Here is a 9,977-nt window from a genome sequence, read left to right on the forward strand (position 1 = left end):
CTGACTCGTAGTGATCCTACAGGATAGAGCAGAACTGAGGTTCTTCTCCCATGGGTTTCTGAGACTGTAACTCTTCATGGGAGTAGAAAACCTCCTCCTCCCACAGAGCATCTGGTGGTTTCAAACTGCTCACCTTGGGGATCTCAGCCCAGTGCATAGCTACTACTCCACGAGGGCTCCTTTGGGGGTGACCGTAGACTAATGTTATATGGAAAATCCGATTGTTCTTCTCTCCCTCCCCTCCTCCTGAGAAACTGACCCAACTGAGTTAGCCCTCTTATCTCAACATGCTTTTCAAGACGTACAAATAAGGGGGTGGTCTGTGGCTTCTCGACACTTGGTAGGCCCAGTACCTCACTGCGCATGAGACCAGATCAGATTACTCGCCTGGGAACAGATGTGTGCCTTTGTCTTGGTGCACATTCTTGTAGCAGTGGAGTCATACGGTATTTGTTCTTTTGTGATTGACTAACTCCGCCCAGCATTTTGGTTCCAGGCACATGCATGTCATGAGGTGTGTCATGGTTTCATCACTGTTTTTAGGGATGCATCGTATCCATTCATGGAGGGGCCACAGAAATGAGTTGAATTTCTGGGAATTGGTGTCAACTTAGAGCTAATGCCCAGTAATCCCTGAAAAGCCTGATTATTTACTCTTCCTGATAAATGTAAATGTTTTTAGATCCTTTTGGAGAAGCCTGGGAGAAAGATTAACTGTGTACATTTTTGGTTGTGCTGTGGGATCTGTCTTCAAGGGAACCTGACCTAGCCTTCATTTAAAAAGTGTGGGCCTGTAAACTGGCTTAAATCTGGGAATTGAGGAACTTTGACTCTTTATTCAGCTGATTTAAGTTAGACACATGTTATTCACATGACACAGACTTCTTCTAGGAGCCCTGATGGCATAGTGGCTATACATTGAGCTGCTAAATACAAGGTCAGCCGTTCAAAATCACCAGCCTTTCTCAGGGAGAGAGGTCGGGCTTTCTACTGCCATTAAGTTACAGTCTTGGAAACTCATGGAAACTCACAGGGGCAGTTCTACCCTGTACCATAGGGTCTCTGTGAGTCAGCCTAGACTTGATGTTGGTGAGTTTTGAGCATTCTTCAGCTTGTGCACATTAAGTAAATAATTAATATGTTTTCTATCTATTACACTCCTAGGGATGCCATGGCAAAGTAGCTAATGCCATAAACCCAGGCCTGTCAGATCTTCATAGTTATGTGTCAATCCAGTTAAGGAAATTTAAATCTGACTTGTATAAAATCACTATCATAGTAATCTGCAAAGGGGTGGGGATCCCCTTCCCAAATTTATTCCTTACCATTATGATAAATGGTATTTTCTATGGTTCTAACTTGGAAAGTCTACTCCCACATGCCTATATTTCTCAGTCTTTGGATCCCTTCTTTTACAGTATACCCAGGCAGATCTGGCACTTCAACTTGATTTAGTGCAGTCCATAATATAATCTATGCTTCAGTGAACAAAACAAATAAACTATTGCACCTTTCCTAATATCTGGAGCTGAAACTCTGAATGAAGAATCTGTGCTTAGTGAACTCATATCAATAAACTCAGACCATTCCGACTTTATGCTTCTTACACCGTTATATCCCACACCTTTAATAATGATTCCCACACACATTCTCCGTATTCTGGTTGTCCATATTAGAAAACAAACAAAAACAAGTAGTTCTTATGGAGTGTGCCATGCCTGTTCTTGGGTTATGTTTTGTACACCATTTTTTAAAATTTGCTGGGCCTTAAATCTAGTGAAAGGTCTATAAGCAAAAATGGATGGTGGAGTGTGTCCTGGGACTATTCAGTAATGTCCTATAAGGCACCTGCTTTAGGCAATGCCACAGGTGCATCTCAGCAGGCATATATGGGTTATGCTAATCAAATGGGGGCAGATGGGATCATGGTTTATTGATAATGGCTTGGCAGACAAATGGCTCGCCAGAAGAGAAGTATTACTGTTGACAGGGGTAATTCAGTGGAATTTAGCACCCCATTGTCCCTATCTTGCTGGTTGTCTGTCCATATATCCCCAATTCAAATTTCAGCTTCCCATTTCTTCACAATCACTGCTCTCATTTTAACATAACACACCATTCAAGGTTAGTTATTCCAGTGATGGTGCAGTTCGACCCTTATTATGAGAAGGCTCTGGGTTTGGTTTTCAGCAATATGAGCTCTTGGAGTTAAAAAAAAAAGGTGGGGGGACAGGGGCTTGAAGAGCATGTTTATAAACCTCCTCAACCACTTACCCAGCTCAGCACTTACAAAGTCTTTCTTCCACCAACATTTGGACATCATTCAGACAAGCCTTTTAAAAAATGATATATTGTGAGATATTTATTTCTAATTAAAAATAAATGAAATTTTATCTTTTTTATTACTTTTATTGGGGGCTTTTACATATCTTATCACAATCCATACATTCCTCCCGTGTGTCAAGCACATTTGCACATATGCCGCCATCATCACTTTCAAAGTATTCTCTTCCCGCTTCAGCCCCTGATAGCAGCTCGCCTTTTCTTCCCCCTCCCCCCGCCCTCCCTCCCTCCCAGTTGATAATTTATAGATTGTTATTTTCATATTTTACACCATCTTCTGTCTCCCCTCACCCACTTTTCCATTGTTCATCCCCTTGGGAGGGGGTTATAGGTTGATCCCTGTGATCGATATCTCCTTTCTCCCCCCACCCTACCCTAATCCTCCTGGTAGCTCTACTCTCCTTGTTGGCCCTGAGGGGTTTATCTCTCCTGGATTCCCTGTGTTGCAGGTTCTTATCTGTAGCGGTGTGCATTCTCTGGTCTAATCCAATTCTATCTAAGATAGAATTGAGGTCATGATAGTGGGGGGGGGGGCACCAAAGAACTAGAGGAAAGTTGTGAGTTTCATCGGTGCTGTACTGCACCCTGACTGGCTCATCTCTTCCCTGTGACCCCTCCGTGCAAGGATGTCCAATTGTCCACAGATGGGCATTGGGTCTCCACTCCATGCCCCACCCCACATTCATATTTTTGTTCTGGGTGTTAGATGCCTGATCCCTGATCCCATCGACACTTCATGATCATATAGGCTGGTGTGCTTCTTCCATGTGGGCTTTGTTGCTTCTCAGCTAAATGACCACTTGTTTATCTTCAAGCCTTTAAGACCCTAGATGCTATAGCTTTTGGTAGCCAGGCACCATCAGTTTTCTTAACCACATTTACTTAAGCACGTGCTTTGTCTTCAGTGATCATATTGGGAAGATGAGCATCACAGAATGTCAGATTATTAGAACAAAGTGTTCTTCTGTTAAGGGAGTATTTGAGTCTGGGCCCAGTGTCCATTTACAACCTTAATTCTTAACATATAGATATGAATACATAGTTCTATTCTGCTCATATTATATAAATATATTTACATATGTACATGCCTGTATTTAAACCTCTATAAATGTCCTTTGCCTCCTAGTTCTTTCTTCTATTTCCTTTTCCTTTTCTCTTGTCCCACCATCATGTTCAGCCTTCAATCAGGTTTAATAATTCCTTGCTGCTACATTGCTCTTGATTATGCCCCACTGGGCATCTTATGCTCTTCTCTCCACTGATTTTGTTACACTTGTTGTTCCCTTATCCCTGAGTTGGTTCCCCCCACCCCCTTCCTTTCTCTCGCCTCCCCTTCTCCGCCTCCCCTTCTCCTGATCCCCGCCGGAACCACTGAGACTATTTTTTTCATCTCCAAATTATTTATCCCACCTATCTTATCTAGATAGACATGCAGAGACATTAATAAGCACAAAAAAACAGGCAAAACCAAACAAAACAACAAAGGAAGTCAAGACCAACAAAACAATAGCAACAGCAACAACAACAACAACAACAACAAAACAGCAACAACTAAAAGAAATCCATTGACAAAAATGGAAGGCCTATAAGTAGTTCAAGGTCTGTTTGTTGGCCTTTACGAGTGTTTTCCAGTCGAATCTGATGGGGAGCCACACTCTGTCGCCAAAGTCTATTTTTGGTCTTCCCCGGGGATTTCATCACTTTGCTCCCTTTGCAGTTCTGTTGCATGCCCTTCGTGTTTCACCCCAGTGTGATGGGTTCAGATTGTGTACAAATCCTGCCCTGTGATCAGACAAGCTTTTCCCACTGTACAAACAAATCTCCCTTCTATCATTGTCCAGCCATGTGTTCATAATGTGTTCACTGAAAGCCTCACCAGAAGTATGTTTAACATCCACATTTCTAGTAGCATCTTATTGCTGGTGCCATATCTATTTTGTAAGATAACACAGACATTTTCTATCACTCTTTTAATTTTTTCTGAGCCCTCACCAGAATTGTTTTCAATTCTACCAGCAGACTCTTCACAGCAATCTATGCTTTTGCTATGATGCATCTTAAAATGTTTCATGTCTGTCCCATACCACTTTCATATTTTAGATTATTGTTAGAACACCTTCTTCTCATTACCAAATTCTTCCTTAATTATCCTGTGCTACTGAAACAGAAATGCCATAGATAGATGGCTTTAATCAACAAAGGTTTACCCTTGTCCTTACTCTTGGGGAAGGCTTTTCGTGTCTACCAGCTCTGAAAGAAGGTCTTTGTCTCTTGGGAGTTTTTGCTCTTGGACAATTTTCATGTGGTTTGGCCTCTCTCTTCCCCCATTCTGCTTTTTGCTTGTTTAATAACTTTTTTCTTATATCTTGAAAGAAAATGAGTTAAGACATATTCTACACTGATCATGTTTCATTAACATAACAAAGAACCCTTTTCCAAAATGATATTCTAACTACAGGTTAGGATTTGCAACACATAATTCGAGGAAACAATTCAATCTATGATGTGCTGCATGATTCATTTGTGTGTGAAGTTTTTGAAAATGAATGCTGATCTATAATATCTTGATCCTGGTATATGCATGTCTCAAACTTATAAATCTGGACATTGTAAACATTTATGTTTATTGTAAATCAGTCACATCCAATAAAATACTAAATAATACAGAACAGCGTTCTGAAACTTTGATCCAGCAATTTGTTAAAAAGATTTACATGAGAAGATACATGGCTAGAATATTGGGTTAAACATTGTAATGTCAGAATATTGGAACTCTATAAATGTCACAATGTAGATATCTGATAATGAGAAACCTGTTAAAACAATTAACAGGATATTCATATAATGGACCATTTCACATTTGTTTAAAAGTTATTTATGTACCATAACCGATGATCTCCAGACTCCATATTATGAAAAAATAATCACTGTGAATAAGAGTATATATAATCCAGCTATATTACTTTAAACAAAAAATAATGAGGGCTCTACATTGTATATTTGTATAGATTTAAAACATTTCTTAGAGAATGAATACCCAAGACATTAGTTATTGTGGTCATACAGGGGAAAGGAAACTGGAAAATGGGGGGTAGGAGTGGAAGATAAACTTATTATCTATCATGTACTTTTGTAATGTTCATTTTTAAAATTTAGTGCCAAAATAATAAATTATTTTTGTTACCCAAAATTAAAACCATAAAAAGTGATGCTCTACATTAAAATGCCCCTGGATATGTTTATGTTTTCACTTTATTTCAGGTCAGGCCTTGGCATTGGAGGTGACTATTGTGTCTGTTAGGTGCTGTCATGGCAGTGCTGACGCAGAGCTAGCTAACTGCAACAGTACTTGTCCTGTTTCATCCTCACGCCTGTGGTTATGCTTGATCCCATTGTTGTATCTACTCAGTCAGTCCATCTCCTTGAGAGGCATTTTTCAATGACTGGTGTCTCCTGACAGCCTATCCAGGAACTCAAGATGAAGACTCACCTCTGGTTCTACTTCTTCCAAGATAGGTTTAGTCTTTCTTTTGGCAGTCTAGTGTCTTTCCAGTATTTTGCTCTGACACCATTCAATGGTATCAATTCCTGGACAACTTTCCTTATTTAATGTCCAACTATCGTGTATATAAAGTGATCAGGTACACCTTATTCTTCTAAGTGACAGCCTTCTTTTTTTTTTTTTACATTTTAAAGTTTAAAATGTTGCCCTGAATAATTGCTCAATGCAATACACTATCTCATTTCTTGATAACTGTTACCATGAATATTGATTGTGGACTCAAGTGAAATGAAGTCCTTTAAAACATCAGTCTTTTCTGTTGATCATGATGTTGCCTAATGGCCCATGTGTGAGGATTTGGGTTTTTTATTACATTGAGGTGCCAACCCATACCAAAGGCTGCAGTCTTTGATTTTCATTAGCAAGTGCTTTCAAGTCTTCCTTGCTGTCAGCAAGCAAGGTTGTGTCTTCTGAATATCATAGGTTGTTAATAAGCCTTCCTACAATCTTGATGCCATATTCTTCGTATGGTCTACTTCTTGGATTATTTGTTCAAGAAATAGGTTGCATGTGATGAGTTCACGCTGTATTTGAATATATATTGTGTTAGGATTCTCTAGAGAGATCAAACCAAATTGCTGATAATTTAATGTATTCATTTATAAAGATTAGATATATAAAAGAAATGAACTGTTAAATCATGTACAGATAAATATATAATACAAGAAATAAAGTTAAATTATAAAGCACTATAAATGGCTAAGTGCAACTCACATCCATGAGAGAGAGTTGTGAGAGACTAGCAGTCCTTCAAGTCTAGTCTGCTGCCAGATCTTCCTCTATTTGTAGAGAGAGCTAGGCTATGTCAGCACAGCAGCCAATCACAAGGCAGGTCACCAACCGCCAGTCCCCAGCTCCAGAGATGTCTTAAAGGGACCTCAACTTACAGTGACACAGTCCACAGGCTAGGCATCCCACAGGTAGTTTAGCCCTTAAATTGAGGGACAGAACAAGCAAGGTAGCCGCACACTGGTCCGATGATCACAGAGCGAGAGACAAGAAAGACAAGGCTCACCAAGCCATTTATCTCTCTGCCCTTCAGTTAATCCCACCTGCGTTTATCAGCCAGGCTGGCACAATAAACTATCTCATATATCTTCAAACTAAAGTCACTGCCATCAAGTCAATGCTGGCTCATATCCACCCCTCCATGGGTTTTCGAGATGGTAACTATTTACAGGAGTAGAAAGCCTAGTCTTTCTCCCTTGGAGTTACTGGTGGTTTTAACTATCGGCCATTAGGATTGCAGTCCAATGTGTAACCACTACATCACCAGAGCTGAATGTATATACATGTTCAGATATTTATATTGAATAGGTATACAACCCTGACACTGGATTTTAATATTTACAATCCTTTGGTGACATGGGCTGTGAGCTCCTTCCTTTGGGACTTAACTTTATTTGTACTTAGATGGATGCTTGTTTTAAGACAAGCCTATTAGATTCCAGATGCTATTCTGTCTGAAAGCCAGGCAGTATCTGATTTTATTTTTTGTAACAGTTTTATTGATACTTCATCCATATATCATACAATTCAATAGTTTAATTATACCAAGAAAAGTTATACAATCATGGTCAAAATCAATTTTAGAGCATTATCTTCTTCCTTATATACTCATTTTTATTTGAGTATATATATATATTTAAATTGTGGCAATAATGCACATAACAAAGCATCCTCCAATTCAGCATCTTCTACATGTATAATTCGGTGCCATTGATTATATTCTTTGTGCTGTACACCATTATTGTTATCCTTTTTCAATTATTCCACTATCATTAACATAAGCTCAAGGGCCCCTAAGCAAAAACTCTTCTACCTTCCCCTGTGGTAACCATAGGTCAAGTTTGGTTTCTTTCCTCTTGTTACTAGTTTTCTTGATATAATATTCACATGACATACACTTAAATATTTAAACCCCTTTGGAAAAAAATGGAGTTGTATATATATCATGACCACAATCCGTTTTCCACAAATCCCCTCACCCTGTCCACCTCCCACTCCCAGAGTTCCTGATGAACCATTGCATCCATTATTGTCTCTATTCAGCCACTCCTTTCTGTGTGTTGTAAGCTAGGAAACCTAAGGGAAACCATTTTTAAAAAGATAGAAGAAAATATTTGTAATGTAAAGATAAAAATAAAGACTAAAAAAGAAAAAAAAAACACCATTAATATTTTAAAAAGCCAGAGGAGAAATTTCTGTAATGGAACAAGTGAGAAATATTTGAGCCTAGAGCAAATTCAGGTTGGGTCAAGAGGGAGGTCAAATGAATGTCATATTACACCATGGTTTGATCCACCTTAATCAAGTTCACAATAATCTGTTTCGTAGTAAATCTTTTCAAGGACTCTGGAATCTGGAAGAGGCTTAATCTGACTAGATATTTTGCAGGTGGATTTTGGGCTCCTCCTCCTTCATAGCCTTCTCCAAATTGGGTGTTCATAATTTGAACTCTGATACTTTTCCCGTCATCATATTTGGATTTTGCTGTCATCATTTTTGGATTACATGGGATTGTGTGCTTCTCTGATGTGAACTTCATTGACACCTCACTTAGATGGCTCCTTGTTTGAATATAAGCCTTTAAGACTCCCAACACTATTCCAATTGATAGCCAGGTACCACATGATTTCTTCACCACACTTTGCTGTAACACCCTCATCTTCAGTGATCTCTTCATGAAGGTGAGTATCAAGCATGGCCATGTTATAAGAAGTAACCGTTCTTGGATTGGTGCTAGAATTAAGTGTGAGCCCAGAATCCACCAGCTTGTTCATTGTTTATGAATGACTCTGGTTTACTTGAGTGATCATTTTATAAGAAAAACAAAAAACAACACAAACAACAACAACAACAACAACAACAAAAACAAACAATGCCCCCCCCAAAAAAAACCCAAATTAAAACTAAACAAACACAAATTAAAACATTGTCAATCATCCCCCTGGGGTATAAAGTGATTGCATTGATAACATCAATAATTTATCTAATAGCATAGAACTTAAAGTACTGTCGATATGAGGCAAGTATAGTCCAACTGCAAGCTGCAATACGTGAGTTCATGCGTTGCACAGGTTAATTTATTAATTGATTGAGGATGACGGATGATGCCAAGGGAAATGTCCCTGTATGATTTCTGACAAGGGCAGACCCTTGTCTCTCAGAAGAAAACCTGTCATATGAATGCAGGGAGAGCATCGAGGTACTACATTTATGGTGGTTCTGGGTCCCCTTTTATTGGACACTCACTAAGCCAGGGGCCCCACCCAAGGTCCAACGACCCCTATTAACACAGTCTCGGGGTGTCCATCCTTTGCTTTATCTCCCATCAAAAAAGTTCAGTTCGAAGTCCAAGGGTACGGGTAGTTTTGAGGTAAGGCTCCATTCATTCAGACTTTGATGTTAAGTCCTTCTGGTGTGGCTCTTGGGGAATGCCATGCTTCCAGTAAGGCCATCATCTAAGGTCATCAGAGTGCTTAGTCCATGGTGTGGTTCACTGAGGGTTAGGTAGAAACATATTTGAAGTGTCTACCCAGGCCCACAGAACCAGGGTTATTCTCTCCTTAGGATACGTACAGTTATAGTTTAGCAGTCCTTCCCGATGTGAGGTTGCACTTCCCCATTTACCCAGCAACAGAATCTTAAGAGCATCCTCGAAAAAGTAGATGTTCTCCTCCCCTAGTCTTAACTTGATGTTTCAGTAAGGTTCTCCTTCCGCTCCTGCGGAGGGCTTGTTGATTTGTCGTTGCTTTATCTCAATGCGTATAGCATCAAATGGATGGTCTTCTCCTTTCCCTCCTTCTTGAAGGAGTGACCCTAGCCAATGTAAGGTCACTTCTTTTGAGGTGGTTCTTATGGAGTGCACATAAAAGGGGTGCTGTATCGTTTGTGGCCGGGAGGCAGACATTCTGCTCTTTTGTTTGCAAATGGTCTTTAAGATTTGTTTGATTGTACAGACAACTGATGTTTGATAAGAGCCTAAAAATTATCAAATGGGAAGCAGATGCGCTCTTCAACAAGTTGTGCTGTAAAAAAATGGATATATACCTGCAGAAAAATGAAGCAA

The sequence above is a fragment of the Echinops telfairi genome, unplaced genomic scaffold (assembly GCF_000313985.2).
Source record: "Echinops telfairi isolate 266 unplaced genomic scaffold, ASM31398v2 ScPeMD7_5;HRSCAF=22, whole genome shotgun sequence".
Classification (NCBI taxonomy): Eukaryota; Metazoa; Chordata; class Mammalia; order Afrosoricida; family Tenrecidae; genus Echinops; species Echinops telfairi.